Raw genomic sequence first — 20,060 nt, forward strand, 5'->3', positions numbered from 1 at the left:
ATGTCTGAGCTTTTTAAAAAATCAAGTTGCATTCTCATTTTCACCTTAGGCTCCATAATATTTAATAGTTTTATCACATTTAAAATATACATATTGTATTCTAATCAAGGGTAAAAATAAAATTATTTAGTCCCATGTGAGAGTTAAAAAGGGGAGGAATATAAATTTGAGATTCTTAAGATACAAATTATTTAGTGATTATGATAAAATAGATATTTCACTAAAACAATTCCAAGTTAAATTTATTTGGTTTTTGGAGATTTTATATGCAAGAAAGGCCCAACATGATGCATTGGTAATAAAATTTCTTTAATGAATTTTATTACAAATGGAGAGAGATGTATACTTATATCATAAAACATAACTAATTCTATATTTGTTCTCTATTCCATAGAATTGACTGCGACTGGAAATCTTGCATCTTTTCAACCTTTATATCATGCTTTTAAAAAATTAACAATTTTTAAATTATTCTACCTGGAAAAAATAAAATGTACTTATTTATTTTATATACTATATAATATTTATATTAATTTGAATTTGACTCTTAACCTCAATTTTCCAAATTCTAATTCAAAAAGTCATACAAATTTCAATTTTGAGTTGGAAATGCCATAACCATATCAATAATATGTATTAAAATTGTTTCTGGAATTGTGCTTATTATTAGTTTCCTAAACAGTCATTTCAATAAATTAATATTGTATGCATATTGAGTTTTCCTGTCTTTATTATAATCTTCCCAGCATAATTGATCTCTTTAATCTTAATTCTAGATTATTACTGTTGTTAAAAATAACAATGGAATGTTTTGAATCTACTATTAAAAGATATCAAAAAGTAGAGGGAAAAGATAATTATATGCTGTGTTTTCTATAGAAAGACTTTGTACCCATAGTCCCAGTTAAACCATTAGACCTATGCTTTTCACCCTCAAAAGTACCCAGCATCAGGTGTCAAATTTTATGGTCACTCTATAAAAAAGTTTCAAAAGTGAAATCTGATTCACAGCTCTGCAACACAACAGCTAAGTCGTGCTTTGAAAGTTACTTGATTTTTTGGAGCTTCAATTTCCACATCTATATAAGAGCCAATTCAAAGGGTTTTATTGAAGTTTGAACGTGATTAGTGCTCTGCACTGTGCATGATAAGTGCCCCTTGTTGCTCTGTGTTACTGGCTTGACACATATCACAGCAGCAAGAGCCAGTACCACAGTCAGAATGAGCTGGGTTATGTGGCTTCAGCTAGTAATGCCCAAGAATCAAAGACCTACAGGAAGCTCTGATATTCATTGTCTCTGACTGTCCAGTAATTGTTTCATTGTGAATTATCCCTCTACCAACTCCTGCACTGTACACTCAAGTCCATCCACATCAGTTTACACAGTGATTCATCTCTAGCCATTCTTCCATCTTTCCTGCATCGTCAGTGTTCTCCAAAACCTCAGGTGCAAACCAATCTTATTCTATCATATCTTCCATATTTAAGGAAAAAATTCCATCTTTAACAGTACAATTTTTTAGGTTACTCTCTGGCAATTATCATAGAGGTATCCATATTGCCATTTCAATGATCTCATATATTAGCCTCTCATCAACCTGCTGTCATTCCATCAAGCTTTTGTCCCTACTGAAACCACTTATTTTTCCAAGGTCATCGACAACTTCCATCTTGATAAATTGTGTTCATGTTACCCATCCTCTCAGTGCTGTTTGGTAAGCTTGAACTATCATACTTCTCTTCTTTTGAAATCCTAAACCTCTTCAACCTCAATTTCTCTCTTAACTCACTAGCCACTTCTTTGCAGTCTCCCATCTGATATTTCCTTTTTCAAACCTTTTAGTGTTGGAATACCCTTGGGAGTTAGCCTACAATGGCTGATATTTTTTAGTTCCATGACTTCAATCCATCCATAGTCTGAGAGCATCTAAATGGATACCTTCCAACTGACTTCTCCTTCTCATCTCCAAACTCATACATCCTACTTGCCTTCTTGGCCTCCACACCTGTGTATCTAATTAATATCACAAACCTGGCATGGCCAAGCCTAACTCTTCATCTGGGCCCAGTCTCTAACTTGCCTAAATTTAACTGAGCATATTTCAGTAAGAAAGACAACTGATAGAATATTATGTAGGCAATAGATTCACTTGAATATGCACTTCACCAAAAGAAAATACATTACTGGCCAATAAACATATGAAAAGGTACTGAACAGAAAAAGGCAAATTAAAGCTGCCATATAATATTGTGACATAACCATCAGAATGACTAAAATGGAAAAAAAATTGCTACACCAAGTATTTGCGAAAGCAAACCAAAGGAATGCTAAGCAATGCTGATGTAAATGTCAACTGGCACAAGCACCTTGGAAGCCAGTGTCAGACTTTGTCCAAGAAAAACATTTGCATATTTCATGACTCGTGGTTCCACTCAGGTATATAGCAAGCAGAAATAATATGTATGTGCACTAAATATATATACCCAATGTTCTTAGTGGTATTATTCTTAAGCTCTTAAGCTAAAATCAACACTAATGTGAATCAACAGGATTTTGTATAAATCAGTTCTGATGGACAATGGAATGGGATAGTATACAGGCACACAGGCAGGTAGGAGCAACCGCCACACAAACCAACATAGATTAATTTCATATAAATATTCCTGAGTGACAGTAAGCAGACACAAAATATAACAGGGTTCACAACCCCATAAATAGACTCTATTAGAATCTATAACAAATTAGTTCCTGGTGAGTAAGTTAGACTAGCACTTATCGAGGCGAGACAGATCTTGACAGGGAACACGAGGGGGTGCTCCCAGGTCCTAGTAATATTCTTTCCATTAACCTCGTTGACAAATACTTTGTAAGAATTCATTTTGATATGTGAGTTTTTCTCAGTACACGATTGTTGCTTTATAAATTTAAATGTAAATCATGTTCTTCTTCTTTAGTGTCTAGCCCACCTGCGGCTCCTCCCTCTGTGTGGGCCTCACCAAAGTGGAATCACTTCTTCACTTTTGGACTTGAACTCAATTCAGAAATAGGGCACAGGACGTGGCTTCCTCAGAGCGTGGAGTGGCTGGGTAATGCTGCTGTGAGATGCATGGTTTTAGCCCTAGCGGGGGGAAATTTGAAAAGGAAGAATCCGGACACGGTGGGAGCTCGCAGCCTGACTCCTGCTTCACTGTCCTCTCGGTGTGTTATTCAGAGGTGCGGCTCTCCTGTGCAGCCCGCGCTAATTTCACAATCACCACCTTAAGTTTCTGCTTGCTGAAGGGATTTGGGGGACTCAAACAGTTCACACCGACAGAACAGCCTACTTACAGACAGTGAACAGAGCACAGCAACATCAGGAGGAGAATATGAGTTAAAAGAGGTGCTGAGATCTCAGGAGCAAACTTATTTATCCTCTCACTACTTGGTAGCCCAGGACATGCTTTATCTCCAGGTCTTAAACCATGAATTGAGGGCCTGCAAAGCACCTAACTCCACAAAGTTCAAAACTACTTGCTGCTTAAAATATGCCTAATCATCCAGACATATTTTACTACACAAGCAACCTTAATGATTTAAAACCACCCTTATTTAATGATGTGATAATATTTATTACAGGTGGCACTTTAAATATGGTTTCAGATAAATTCCTAATACTTTGCGCAATAGCTGGTAACCTGATAAATGTACTTCTTAACACTGACAGAAAGCAAAAGACCTAATGCTAAATGGCTTTCTTTTTATTTTTAAGGCAAAAATTGCATATTTTGGTGTTATGCATATATATTCAGTACGATGGAGAACCACTGCTGACCACCTTGATGGTTTTGGTTATTGTATGAGAGGCCTTGTCACTTGTATGTGCCAACCGGGTGGATACACTGGTACTTAATGAACAGCTGGTTTGAAAAAGAAATCTCAAAAGGGGTTCAAATATGTGGCGACAGAAGTAGATTTGACTGGGTGGTAAACACACAATGCAATCTACAGATGATGTATTATATAATTGTACACTTGAAACCTACATAATTTTATTAAGCAGTGTCACCCCAATAAATTTAATTAAAACATTTTAACTTTATTTTTATTGTTGACATTATTACACATGTTCCCTTTTTCCTCTACACTGCTTTCCCCAGCCAGTCCACGCACCTCCTTCCCTGTGCCATTACCACATTGTTGTCTGTGTCTATGGGTTATGCATATATATTCTTTGGATAATCCTTCCATGTTCTTTCATCCATTATTTTTTAAAGCAACAAAGACAACAAAAGATCTATACGGAGAATACATTTTAAAATATAGTAATAATAATAATAAAAAAGATAAATATCATCTGGGACTTTGTGAATATCAGAGCAAACAGCTATTGTCATTTTGAGAAAGAGCTCCTTGTTTGGCTCTGGAGACTGAACAGCTCACCATTGATACTCAATGATGGTTTGTACAAATATGACTATTTAAATCATTATCTAACCTACCTGCCTATAAACTCAGATCTAATCAAGTAGATTGGGCCCAAACAGGTCCTGATGGCATAAGTCAAATGCACAACCAGGTTGTTCAAATTTCAGTGTACCAACAACTGCCACACTTCTCTTCCTCTATGGGAAATATTTTCATTTCCTCATTGGAAATATTCTATAAAGAAATAACTGCAAATGAAAGATCATAGACACAATTTATAATCTACCAGAGTCAAGCAGAAGGGAGAGTTTAACATTTTTTCATTAAAATATGATTGAAGGTGTCCTAAATAATTTAATGAAAACAAAGGTTACATACATTAAAATCCTTAAAAGGATTATATAAACATTATTGAATGAAATAATGACAGAAATAATGAAAGGAAAACTTTAGGGGCACCAGTGTGGCCATTTGTGCTTGTTCAGATTTCTGCTCAGTGCCTATATTTCTGACTGCATAGGTCCTCATACACAGAGGACATTTTCAATAGTTTATTTTATTAATATTTACAAAAAAACTCATGCATGCCAATACACAGGTAACTGATTTATGAATCAAAATGTTTGTAGCAAAATTTTAAATATTTCATAAGCCAAACTATGATTTAAATGAAATTGAAATAATTCATTGAAGTGTGTTTTTTCTTTGAGTTGTGTCCTTAACTGAAGGTTCCATTTAAATCCTTGCTCAATGTCCAGGCCTAAAGGAACTTACCTAAGCTTAAGTGGCAGCGGTTGATTAAAGAACTTTAAAAGATAGTCATGAAAGAAAAAGAAATTTTGATGTGTTAAATTAACAGTGAAAGGGTTGTGGTGAGAGGGTTACCCTTAATCTTCTTTTGAGTTTCTTTTCACAAATAATGTGAGAAAACCCAGTGAGACTGGGGACAGAACATTAAAAAGAATCAGGTTGCCAGGCTGGCATGGCTCAGCTTTTGAGCCTTGACCTATGATCCAGGATACCTTGGTCTGATTCTTGGTCAGGGCACAGGCCTGGGTTGCTGGCTTGATCCCCAGCAGGGGGTATGCAGGAGGCAGGCAATCAATGACTCTCTCTCATCATTGATGTTTCTTTCTCTCTCTTCCTTTCTCTCTCTGAAATCAATAGTATGTGTGTGTGTGTATATATATATATATAATTTTTAAAGAAGCAGGCTGTATGATCCCTGGATCTCAAACAGGGTTGAGAACAGACCATGTTACCACAGCCAGAGTGGAAAAAGGTTATCGTCCACATGGTTTGTTACAACGCATTACTAGTTGGTTAAATTTTGCTCTAAATGAAAGGGTAGTCTACCCTGAATTGCATGTCTCTAATGTGCAAAATTGTTTACAAGTAACTTCATTGTGACCCACAATGTAAGTCAATAATATATTTTTTGAAACGTTTTTTAAAAGATCCATCACCCTAAAGAAAGTGAAATCACAATGTATGCTATCTAATCAAAATTAGCAGGCATGGAACAAAGAAGAAAAACAGGACTCACAATGAAAAGAAATATCAGTCAATATAAACAGAATGAGAAGTGACAGAAATGATACAATTAGTAAATAAGGACATTAAAATCCTTACTGTAACTATATATTATGTGTTTAGATAAAGGAAAGCATAAACATGTTTGAAAAATGGTCTGATATGAAAAGTACGCAGAATGTAATAACGTTTAGAAAAAATGATAAGGGGACTTGGAAAATTGCTAAAGAAGAAAAGATTAGGAAACTTGAAAATATACCAATAAAACTATCCAGTTTTAACATGGACAAAAAAACTAAAAAAACAGACTAACAAGAAACAGGGCTTCAGTGAGCCGTGGGACAATTTGTGCGTTAATACATATGTAATTGTACTGAAGGTAGGATAAACATTTGAGAAAAAAATGTCTGAGAGGTTTTCACTTATTAGGAAAATTGTAAGCCATAGATTTAGAAGCTCAACAAATGATAAGTGCAAGAACATGGGTGGGTGGGGGGAAATAAAACACATTGTAATAAAATTTCTTGCAGTCATACAAAAAAATAAAAAGGTAGCAACAGGTAAGAAGACATATTATGTACAAAAGAGCAAATATATAAATGACAGAAGAGCAAAGATATGAAAAATATTTCGATAATAGAAAATATCCAAGCTAGAAGATAGTTACAAAACTTTTTTTAAATACTAAAAGAAAAATATCCTGCCAACAAATTCCTTAACCAGTGAAAGTGTACTTCTAGAATGAAGGCAAAATAACTTTTTCAGACTTACAAAGCTGAGCAAATTGATGACCAGACATAGAAAGAAAGATATTTTAAAATCTCATTTACATGTAGATTCTAAAATTGTCACACTCATGGAAGCATAGAGGAGAATGGAGGATTCCAGGGGGTGCAGTTGAGGGGAAAAGAGGATGGTGATGGTCAGAGGATATAAAACTTGACTTGCGCAAGATAAATAAGTTCTAGAGACCTACTGTACAACATATTTCCTATAGCTAACAATATTACATTCTATACTTAAGATTTGCTAAAAGGGTCGATTTTATGTTCAATTTTATTACCACGTACATTCATATGAAAGATAACAATAATCAGAGGGGCGGGAGGAAGCACTGGGAAAACATGGACATGTCTGTGGCCTTGATGGTGGTGACGGTTTTCTGAGTACCTACTTATCTAACTCTTACCTCAGTAGCATGTTTCTAAATTTTTATTAAAATTTTTTGCATTGTATTAAGCTACAAGGTTTCTGGTAATTTGTTACAGCCCCAATAGGCAAGGTGGAATTATTATAATAAAATGGGCTTTGGAATCTAATAAGCTAAATACTGATTTATTTTTCTCTTACAATTTACTGATGTTCAATTGAAATAAGTCACTTAATTCTGATTGAGGTTGCATTCTTTTTTTTTTTTTTTCTTTTTTAAAATATATCTTTATTGATTTCAGAGAGAGGAAGAGAGAGGGAGAGAGAGAGAGAGAAACATCAGTGATGAGAGAGTCATTGATTGGCTGCTGCCCGAACCCTGGGCATGTGCCCTGACTGGGAACCGAACCCTGATGGCCTGGATCCTAGGTTGACACTTAACCGCTGAGCCACGCTCAGCCGGGCGAGGTTGCATTCTTTATCTGGATGTAATAATACCTTATTCAAGAGGATTGTGTAAAGATTTAATAATTGGTTGTGGCAAAGCCTGCAGCCCCTAAGCACAGAAAGTGAAAGGCATTCTGGTTGCCATGTTTAAGCATTTGCTCTATGTCCGGTGTTGATTTTATAGGTGCCTTGTATCTGTTATTGCATTTCATTCCTCCAGCAACTCCTGTAGGATGTCACCACATGAGATAAAACGGGATCAGGTAGGTTAAGTTACTCATCCAGAATCATGTCACCACAAGGGGAAAGAGTCAGTAGAAACATTTGAAAACAAGTATATATACGTAAGAATACCTCTTGAGTGTTAGGTCATTAGTCAGATATTTAAAAGTTAATACTTGCATCTAGCCTCTTCAAGAAAACCACAAAGCCTAGTTAATTGTCAAGGACTAATTTCATTAATATTGACTAATTAACAGACCACCTGCATGACCTCTGCCTTTTAAAGAAATACATATTTTGAAACCATGCTGTACTTGAACTTCTTTATAAATAAAACTCACTGTGGTCACAACTAGTGAGTTGAGGGGTAAAACAAATTATGTATATATATATGTGTGTGTTGTGTGTGTATCAACTATACCTGTTTATTAATATCAAAGGCAGAGCCTATGCAAGGGCAGAGAAGAAAAAACAAATAATTATTCTAAGGTTTCAAATTATAGAACAGAACATATGGGGCAAAAATTAACTGAGACTGGAGGAGGGGCACAACAAGGGGTTTCATTTTGGATTTGCTAAATTTCAGCCCCTTTACATGCCAAACTGTGTAAACTGGAGGATCTAAAGGCAGTTCAGGAGAGCGCGGGCAGACATGCAGCTCAGCATTCTACCACCTCTCCTTCCCTCTCACTTTCTTGTCCCAGCCTCAGAGCCGTGGTGCTCTCCTGCTGCTCCCTTCCAGTGTCTTTGGTTCCAAAAGTTGCTCTGTCTGTTCTGTGCACCCCTCTGTGGAAGGGAGATTGGCCTTTAGTTTTGACTGATTTTCTCAGGAAGACACACCCTGTGTCCATGACTTATGATGAATAAAACCTTTAGTTTCATAAAAGTTGTAATGCACGGTAATAATATTGACAGACTGAAAAATATTGTGACTGTTGGCGTATGATAGTTGTAAAAAATGTTAATGAGAATCCAAATAACTGTAGGTGCCATGTATTCGGTTGTGTCCCTCACGAAAGATATGTTGAAGTTCTAACTCCTCATAACTCAGAAATTAATCTTACTTAGAAATATGGGTGCTTGCAGATGCAATTAGATAAGACAAGGTTATCCAGGTGTAAGGTGTGTGTCCTTAATTTAATATGACTGTTGTCTTTATAGGAAGAGACAGAGGGAGAAGACGGCTTTGTGACAACAGAGACAGAGATTGCAGTGATGCATTTACAGACCAGGGAATGCCGGGATTGCCAATAAATGCCAGAAACTCGGATGAGGCAAAACCAAATTGTACCCTAGAGCTGTCACAGAGAGCAAGGCTCCTCTGGTGCTTTTAGCCACCAGTTTTGGTACTTTGTTTTGGCAGTGCTAGGAAATGAATGCAATGGGATATCCGACATATGCTTCATAGACCAATTTATTGTGCATGGAAAGGTGTTGTGTGTTTTTTTTACTTTTATGATATTTTAACAGAGAGAACAAATTAGAGAACAATCACCTAGCCCAGGGAATATCATTACTGCTGTGTTACAGCAATTGATCATTGATCTCGGGTGTGTGTTGTTCCGGTAACACTACTTGATTGGCTTCTCCTCATGGTGGCTTTTGTAATGGGGAGAGGGCACAGAAGGCTTCTCAGCAAGCCTGCAGATAAAAGAGAAAACATTCCTTTCACCAAGCTGCAGTCATTGCTGATGCTGTTATGCTTTCCTGCTCTGAATGATATTCTTACCTATTCCTATGTCTGACCAACTCTTCACAAGTACACTTTGGTTACCCCCTGCTTGGTCTCCACCAAATGGCAGTCAGGCTTTTCTGGGCTCCTGAGCTCTGCTTGTCCCAAAGCTTGAACAAGCACTAAAAAGCGGAGTATGCGCCCTGTATCAGCTTCTCCTGAGGGTGGGCTGACCACAGTGGACTCTCTTTTCCAATGGTCATTTAAAAGATCTAGTCTTTGCTTACCTCTCTCTACCCTGTAGAAAAAAATGCCCCCTTCTGTTTGATTTTGAGACAGTTGCAGATTCTGAGACTTGAGCACTCTCCTCATGGCAAAGGTCTTTGTTTTAAATAAAGTCCCCCTTTCTCTAAGTGTGGATAAGTTTTTACTTGACATGGCAAAGTTTCCTTGACTCAAACCCGTGCCTTGGTTAAAATCATTTGCATTTAAAAGCTTTACTAAAATTTCTTAAGTAGTTATAGAATCACATTCTACTTTAGAATAAATTGCTGCTGTGTCTACTACTTCCTTCTTAGCTCTGGCTTTTATTTCCCATCTGAAATTACTTTGCTAGTTTCCCAATGAGCTTGTTTATGGTCTGTCAATACTCCCCCTCCTCCTACTTGCCCAACTGCTGCTTGAATCATAGGCCTCAATAACACATCCAAGGTCATCACTGCTTTGTCAAGTGATATTCTGAGAATGGCCAGCTTTTATATCCATCTTTATAACTGGATAATAAGCTATCTCTTGCTTAAAGGTATTTGTATTCCAGTGCTATCTCAGGCATGCTTGCGATGTGGTCCACAAATATCTGGTGACTGAATGAATACCAATTTCAGCTGCACCTTTATTTCCTAAAATAGTATCACAAGCAACAGCATTTATTTCTAATTGTTTCTTTCCAGTCTTTTAAAAAATGCCTCATTTCCATGTTCTTTAAATCTCCTGGCCAAATTAATTGTATACAACATGCTATGCATTTTTCTTTCTACATGCATCAGTGTTTCAAGAAACACCGAACAAATGATTAAACACTTATAGAACAAATTTCCATCTTGATTTTAAAAAAATAATGAGGATGCAATTTGAATGAATTATGCAGGTGTAGTAAAAAATAATGGAAATCTCTTGAAATAATTTCAGCTTTGCATTGTAGAACTGCTATATTTTGAAGTAAAATTATCTTTCATGAAATTTGTAATAGTATTGTTTGAGATAAAATTGACTTTTTAAAAGTAAATTACTAATATTTCCTCATCTTCTTGTTGGGGTTTTATTAGAGCAACTATCTTAATTGCTCATCAGAGTCTCAAGATAAAATTTCTCAAACTTTATTGTGTTGTGAATCAGATAGGCACCTTATTCAAATACAGATTCCAATTGAATAGGTCTGGATGGGGCTTCAGACTCTAAATTTCTAACAAGGTCCCAGATGGTGTTTGTGCCTCTGATCCAGACTACATTTTAGAAGGACATGTTTTAAACCACATCAAACTCAGATTTAATCCAGGGAATCGTGTAGTCACAATTATATACAACTTTAATCATGAGCATTGATGGAATATGTCTTAAAATAGTCTCACCAATTCTATACAGTGGGTACATATTTTTACAATACCTGTTTGTTCATGAGAAAATTGAAGTTTAGAAAAGATTAAAAATAGTTCAAGGTCATGAAACAAGTAATTAACCCAAACAGGATGCAAACCCCAGGGTTCCCATCGTTAAAGCCCACCTCTAACCACACCAGCACAGAACTTTTCTTTTAGAAACATTTAGATGAATAAATTCACTTTAGGAGAGCTACACCATATTGTTTTAACTGGTCCTGTTAGAACCATAATCACCTATAATGACCTTACTGTCTCTTCAAATTCCTACAACTGAAATTCCTGGAGAACAAAAAATGTCACTAGATGTAGCTTACCTCTCTCATCTGTCCTGTGCTTACTACTAATATGAGTGTGGATATGGATATCCCTGTGGACATTTATCATCATGTGAATTATTGGGTACTATTGGTGGATAAGGCAAAGTCTTTTTCTGAAAAGATAAAATTGTAAAGAATTGAGATAATGACAGTGCAAATATTTCACAGTAATTTCCATTAGAAATTTAGGTTGTTAAAGTTGGCAGAAACTTGTAGATCACCTACATGTTTGATTTTTCAAAATTTTAGATAAGTTGAGACTTTTATAAGAAAAATGTTTAAAAGAAGAGAAAAATAAGAAAACATTTACTGTTATTCTGTATGTTGACAATTTTGTTGTTTTAAATAAGATGTAGCCATTGATTATAACCAACTCACAGAAATTTTAAATATCCTTTAAAATATTACTGCAGAGCTCTTACTTTGCTCATCCTTGAATTTTCCAGGGAAAAGGAATTTGCTAACTCCAGGTTAGGTGGAATTGCTAAGTCTCACTTTTGACCTATAATGACCTTACTGTGTCTTCAAACTCCTACTTTTTAGAAACATTCATTCATATTAAATTCAATATATCTCATCCCTCCTTCTTCATCTTTTAATTTGGTGCCATGTCAGAATTCATCAATTTAATATATTAGTAAGAATTTTTCAGAACTTATCATATTGATATTCCAAGTGAAAAAATTTGAGATAATAAAAATTGACAGATGCTAATACACACAATTAAAACCTACTATTAACTCTCCCATATTTGGGGTCGGGACACCAAAATGTAGGCATTATTCCACACATCATTTTCTGCTTCAAGGTGATAGGAAGTGTGGGGATTGTGTGTGATAGAAGGAAACCAGCACAGTGGACTCTAAACTTAGGAGTAGCCTTTGTGTGATGCTTATGGTTTCATCTTCCAGGAACAGTAGGTCATTTTAGAATGTCGATGGACCAGAACTTGTCCTGTTATTTTATAATTAAGGAAAAGAGGTACCATATATACTACAACCCAACAGCCTACTGTTTGAAAATGTCAGTGTCTTTCATAGAAGGGAAAAAGCAATGAAGTGTGACTGCTCTATCTCAGGTGTGGCATTAAGCTGGTGGCCTGAAGATGCAACCTCTAAACGGGCGCTTATGATGACATTCATGCCGGGTCTCCTCCTTCTCTCCCTCTTGTCCTGTTTTTCTCCCTCCTTCCCCACCCCCTTCTCCTCCTTTATTTCCTCTCCCTCTTTTACTTCTCCTACAATGAAAGTATGCTCTACAGTCTACGACAAAACCCATGATATCATATATTTAACTAACATGTTGTATTGTAATCCTGTGTGAATTGCTAAAATGAAAAATACTACCCTGACAAATGCAGAACAACATATGACTGCCTGTTAATAACATAAAACTTCTTGGGCATTGGAAATTCAAAGCAACAATCTCTTATTTCTGCTCTGAAGAGGTTTACCTTACATCATGAACCAGATGTCTGCATCCACTCACAACTCTGTAAATTTATATGTTGAAGCCTACCCACCAATGTGTTGTATTAGGGGGTGGGTCTTTAGTTGTTAGGTTAAATGAGGTCATCAGCTTGGATCCTCATGATGAGATTAAGTGCCATCATGAGAAAAAGTGACACTAAATCTTCTTCATTTCACCATTAAAGAGACTGTGAAAAGGCAGCTTCCACTGGAAGAGCGTCTGCACCAAGAATCCAACTATGCTGGCACCGTGATCCAGAATATTTCAATCTCCAGAACTATGAGAAATAAATGTCTTTTGTTTAAGCCACCCGATGGTATTTTGCTCACAAAGACATCTTGTAATTCTTTAAACAAACACACTTAAAGACAATTTCAGAGGAAACGGTCCAAGAGAGGGTTGAATTTTTAACTTGGGAGAAAAAAGTTCAGACTTGAGCTGATTATTTAGGAGAAATTAAATTATTGTTTGTAGCCCAGCCAGTGTGGCTCAGCGGTTGAGCATTGACCTATGATACTGGAGATCGAGGTTTGATTCCTGGCCAGGGCACATGCCCAGATCAATGAATCTTCATCATTAATGTTTCTGTCTCTCTCTCCCTCTCTTTTTCTCTCTCTGAAATCAATAATGATACATTTAAAAATATTTATTGATTGTAATGAAAACTGAAGAGATCATAGGGAAGAAATTGTGCAGTGCCAGAAGAGAAGTTGGCTAAGGATACAAACCCTTAGATAACAACAAAGTAATGTGCGAGAGAAAATAGAGAAGTTCATGAAAATCTCCTAGAAGGAAAAAACAAACAAAAAACCAGCTGTAGAGAGGACAATTGCCAAACAATTTGTGAATTTTGGAAGCCAAGGGGATAAAATTTCATGAAGGAAGTTTAATTATCATGAGCAAATGTTACAATAATTTAGAGATTGTTTATTCTCTTTAAACTGCAGTTTTCTTATCTATAATAGACATAATAAAGTTGGGACTGTATTAAATGAGAAGGTATATAAATCACATTGCAGATAGAAATTGTCCAAATATAATCATTAAATATTATTTTTATATGTATCATCATAATCTTCATTAGGAAGAACATCTTGACTTTAAAAAACTTCACTCAGTGCCCAGTTTGTGGCTCAGTGATTGAACATTGACCAATGAAGCACCAAACGGTTGTAGGTTCAATTCACGGTGAGGGCACATACCTGGGTTGCAGGCTTTATCCCCAGCAGGGGACATGCAGGAGGCAACCAAAAAAATTCACTCAGGATGAGGCAGGAAATGAAAACCAAAGCAGTGATAAAACATCTTTATACAATATGTGTCACCTGAAATTTTACGACTGGAGGGAGAAAGTTAGAAATCTGATTCGACATAAATCAATTTACAGAAGAGTGAGAGTGGGAACCTGAAGGCAGTTATGCCAAATGGATGCAATTTTCTCTACAAAATAGCTGATTGTTTTCAGTGATTGGCTAATGGGTGCGATGAGTTAGATGCTTCAGAAATTAATGCTATTTTTGTATGGCTTATTGAGGGAAAGGTTTAGAGTTAAGTGACCAAATACAAGAAAAAGATTTTGTAAATTTTAGAAAACATAAAATTTTTCCCCTGTAGAACTGAGTGTCCTTGATAGGACAACAATGTAAGGAAATGTTAGGACTTTCCAGAATTGAGATTTTAGTAAGTAAGATTACTTAAAGCCAGAGTTTCACAGGATTTTGGAGAACTGCCCACTGCCAGTACTGTTGCTTGATTTTGTACTAGAAGGCAATAAATTAACACTAATTATCCAAAATTAAACCATCTCCACAAGTCAGATCAGGTAAACCTGGTATCAAGTAAACCTAACAAAGAATTGCTCATCATGCCCGGCTGGCATGGCTCATGGTTGAGCATCGACCTATGATCCAGGAGATAGTGGTTTGATTCCCGGTCAGGGCACATGCCTGGGTTGGGGGCACTATTCCCAGTCAGGGGCCTGCAGGAGGCAGCTGATCAATGACTCTCTCATCATTGATGTTTCTATATCTCTCTGAAATCAATAAAGATATATTTTTTTAAAAACTAAAAAAAATTGCTCATTATAGAAAAGGCACTAAAATTGTATTTGCACTTATAAAGTGTACTGTAGAATTGAAGAATTTATATAGTTAATTCAGATTTCAGACAAAAAAGTTTACAAACATGAAAATATATTTGCAAGTAGAAAGGAAAGAATTGTTTAAGTACCAAATATATCAATTTTCCATGTTACTTTTCATATGGGGTCTTTAGTTAGATTGACTAAACCAGACTCTCATGATCCTATGTACTGGAACCTATGATCTATCTTAGTAGGATACTTAAGATCAGGTAGTTTTTAGTGGGTGGGTCCCATATTCAGAGTGTTTTGGGCAGAGGCTGGTTCTAAACGAAAAGTTATAGAAGGTGTTTATTGTCTCTGGAAGGATGGTAGTAATGGGTATCACTCTTGGCGCCTTCTCATTGCTCAGAGTTCCTAATTTACATTATATATATCTCATCACATTTAGGCTCCACAAAATTGCCTTGGGATCAACAATAATACTCTTGCTTTACATAAGAGAAAAATTCAGCTTAAAGAGTAATTATTGAGCTTTACACAGATGCTAAGTGATAGAGCTGCAACTGGAAATCTATTTGCAAGACTCCAACACAACTTTTATATTTCAAGGCAGATGAAATAGCCTTGTAGGCTTGAAAGTAGAGTTAAGAGTACTTTTATTAAGTTTATTTTCCCCCGTCCCCTTTTATCCCCTCTATGCCCTCTACCACCTCCCCCCCTCCACCCCACAGTCAGCACGTTGTTGTCTGTGTCCACAGGATCCCTCTCTCTCTTTGTTTAATCCCTCCCCACCCGCAAGCTGTATGCCTCCTCCCTATCTATGAGTCTATCTCTATTTTGCTTGGTAGTTCAGCTTGTTCATGAAATTCCACATATGAGTGAAATCATATGAACATTGTGGAAAGCAGTATGGAGATACTTCAAAAAATTAAAAATGGAGCTGCCTTATGACCCAGTGATTCCTTTTTTGGGAATTTATCAGGAGAAACCTGAAACACTAATTCAAAAGAATATATGCACCCCTATGCTCATTGCAGCATTATTTACAATAGCCAAGATCTGGAAACAGCCCAGGTGTCCATTAGTGGATGAGTGGACAAAAAAACTGTTGTCCATTTACACGATGGAATACTACTCTGCTGTAAAAAGAAGAAAATTTTCCTCTTTGTGAAAGTATGAATGAACCTGGAGAGCATTATGCTAAGTGAAATAAGCCAGGCAGAGAAAGACAAGTTAATAGTTTTTAAATCATGAGACATTAGCCATGTTGCTGGAATAAACATAAATTGGGATAAGCTCACACAACACTGTTGGACTATATTTGCATTTAAATTAGATAATTTCTATTTAAAACAACATTTTTATTGATGTTTGGAATTCATCCAGATTTAACTAGATAATAGGTGAATACCTTATTGTTACTGAAAGACAGACATAATTCTATTTGATAAGGTAAGAGAACTATACCATAGAACAAAACAATTTTTAAGGTGTAATTTATTCTGAAAAAGTGAGTGAAAGGCCACTGGTTATTTGGAAACAGTTGTTAAATCTTTTAGCTGAAATTACAAAGTTGGAAGTGAAATTTATCAGATAATTTGGGTAGTGCGTTCCTTCTTTAGTTGGATGAATTTTCTGTTAAGAACTTGAAAATCCCATGTCATAAAAACACACAAAAAAGTAGTAGGTCATATTAAATCAGTTTTATTTGAATGAACAATAATGATCCCCATGACTATTTCTTGAGTCCTTTGGGAATGAAAACAAGGAACTGCTTCACTTCACTGACATAACAGTATTTGCAACAAAACCTTTTTAAAGTTCTCTTGTCAGTTGCCAGAAACCATGCTCACTCAGATATAAAGGCTTAGCTTATCCAATATAGAGATTTATTAAGAATTATTAATTAATTATTTATTAAGCCTTATTAGAGCCCTCACTCTGGATTGAGAAAAAACACAAGTTTGCAGCACTCCAGGACAATTGAGGGTTGAGTAGCACTGAATGTTCTGCCTGTTACCCTGTGCCTGAATACTGAATTGCTGATAAAGTTCCCTACCTCACTGAAGTCTATGTTCCTCTAGATGGGAAAAAAAAAGCACAAGTCTTAATTTCTCATGTATGTAAACTTAGGTGGCTATAGGCAAAAAAAAATTTCCCAGATCTATTTTCTAATTTTCTTTGAATGTGTATCAGAAAACACTTGGATATGTAATAAAATTGCATCATGATAAAAATAAATGTGCTTCATTGTTAGAATGAATGAAGAACTAAAGCTTGGTAGCCATCTATAAATTATAAAAACTTGTGCACTTGAATAACAAGCCATATAATATAATAAGACTCATATCCATTACTTATTAGCAGTATAGACTGAACAAATAACCTTTGTCTTCAGTTTTTGCATCTGTATGATGGTGACAATAATATATACGTGTATATATATGTGTGTGTGTGTTACTGAAAAGTTTAGACATGTTCATAATAATATATTATTATGTAGACAGAAGATACTAAATCAGAAAATACCAATAGAACAGCTGTAGAGACCAGGTAAGTGATTTAAAGGAATAAGACATAAAAAAGGTTAAATAAAATATGGGATATGACCTTCTGGAGAGTTCAAGCTTTTGCTATGGAAGCATTTGATACGCAGCTAGCTCCAGTCAATTTTTGCCATCAATTTTATTTGTTATTTAGAATCACTGACTAGTTTAAAGTGGTATGTCACATAAATTTATTTTTTTTAATTGTTATTTATTTAGTTTCTAATTTTTTTGACTCCTATCAATTGTATCATTTTCGTCTATGAATGTTTATAACCGCCCTATTAGACACATTATTTTGTATTGATCTATTTAAAAAGCTTTGTCTCAGGACAGGAAATCTGTCTTGCTCATTTTTGCATCCCCACCAATTAGCTTGGGGCTTGATAACCATGTTTATTTCTCTTACTCTTCAGAGAAGCTCTGGGTCAGTCATTTGTCTTGGGTAAATGTGCTTTTAATGCCTCCTCTAAACACATTTATTACCTTTCTATTTCACTTCCTATTCTCTCTACATGTTTATTTCATTTCTGCTGTTCTTTCTCTAGCTTAGTCAAATCCCCAATTTTTTTCACATCCTATATTCTAAAAAATACTATCTCATAATTTTCTGTTCCTTAAGGTAGATCATCAGTTTTCTCTGACCCTTGATCATTAAATGTGAAGAAAAACACACAACCAAGAAAATTTTTATTTGTGGATTCTGCCCATAACTGCTGGATTCAACTAACCTTCTCCTCATTCATGTCACTATCTCTTTCTTGGATAACTGTAATTTGTTTTCTAATTTGCTTTTCTACTTCTAACCTGATATTATAGATGTGACAAGTCATATTCCTGCCCAAAAAAGCTATTTTCATTGCTTCATATTCTATGAGGAATAATGTCCCAGGTATTAACAGAGCATTCAAGGCCACTTCATATCTTTTCTTGGAGCTATTTCTAGCTTCACTTTTGCCCTCTCTATGTCTCATCCACAGCTTTTCTCGAAACATTCTCTAATTTTGTATCTTCTTGAATTTCCTATATACTGCTGACTGAGAATGCATTCCACGTTCTTTAATGAACTCTTACATATTTTCCAAGACCCTGGGCTTAGTCATTGCTTACTTGGTGTGTCCATTAACAGAGTATTTACGCTGATGCTCTATTTTAGTCAATAACATAAGTTCATCTATTCATTCATTCCTTCAACAGTTATTTAAATTATTTAAATGAACATAATTAAATGTATTACATAAACTCTTTATATTTATACCTACTTAAACTAAGCTAAATGCACTACTATAGGCTCTTAGAATGTAGCCTCTATAAAATTTACATTCTTTTTAAGAAATACAGATTTATAAGTATACAGGGTAAAAGAAACACAAACAGTTATTAATAGGTAGCAAAAAAAATCACTATTAAGAACAGTAAAATGTATAATATTTAGATTGTTGATCCTAGAAAAGATTTTATGAATTTGACCTCAAAGGCAAGGGAAGTAAAAGATTATGTTTTTTAATATCAGAGAAATTACAGAATGTTGACAGAAAAGATGTAAAGAGAGGAAAATAGTGATACAATAAAATTTTCTGCGTTGGAAGGAAGGTATGGTTTCTTGTGCATAGTGTAGTGTTTAGCTTTGATAGCAGAAAGAATAGCTCTTTGAAAGTAACAGACAAATAATATGGAAAAATAACTAGATGGTGGAATTAGGTGTTGACATAATTTTGAAAAGCTCATTTCTGCCACTGTTTTCTCAGTAAAATAGGAAGAAAGTCATCTTATGTTGAATGTGTAAATAGGAAAAAGGTGTTGTTGCTTTGAGTATTAAATAATGGTCCAGGAAAGTGTGAGTAAATATATAATGTGACTGCTGGATTTCATTTTAAAGTGAGAACATTTATCATGGTTGAATATTTTTCCTCAGCTACCTTCATAGGGGAAGAAGGTAAAAATTAGATTAACTCAAAAAATTATTAAAAGTCAGTATAGTAAAATCAGAGACAAGTAGGGGATATGAATATATATGTAAAAGTATGATAATAATGCTTATGAAATTCAAAGGGGAAAAAGAGGAACTCATAGACATAAGGAGCTTAGGGGGCATTAAAAATTGACAGGTTCATTGGCAGGTCCTAGGTTCTGGAAGAATCAAATACTTTTTTAACTTCAATATTAAAAGTGATTTATTCAGTAGATAGAAAATGGTTTAGAAGAGTAAGATGGGTGAAATTAAGATTATAGAGTGATAAAAGTATATACATATACAAGTCTAGTTATCTGTCCTTCTATGTTTCTGGTTGGCTTGTTAGCAGGACAATATCATATTTATCTTTGTATCAGTACGCGAACTTTAGCATCATTTACACAGTGGTTCTGAATACGGGATGCTTTGCCGCCCCAGGGGACATTTAGAAATTTTTTGAGAACATTTTGGTTCTACTACTGGCATCTTCTAAGTAAAAGCCAGCTGTGCTGTTAAACATCCTACAATGCACAAGACAACCCCAACAACAAAAAGTTAATTTTCCTCCCAAAATGTCAATAGTACAAAAGTTCAGAAACCCTG

This window comes from Miniopterus natalensis, chromosome 1 (genome assembly GCF_054644295.1).
Source record: "Miniopterus natalensis isolate mMinNat1 chromosome 1, mMinNat1.hap1, whole genome shotgun sequence".
In the NCBI taxonomy this organism is placed as follows: Eukaryota; Metazoa; Chordata; class Mammalia; order Chiroptera; family Miniopteridae; genus Miniopterus; species Miniopterus natalensis.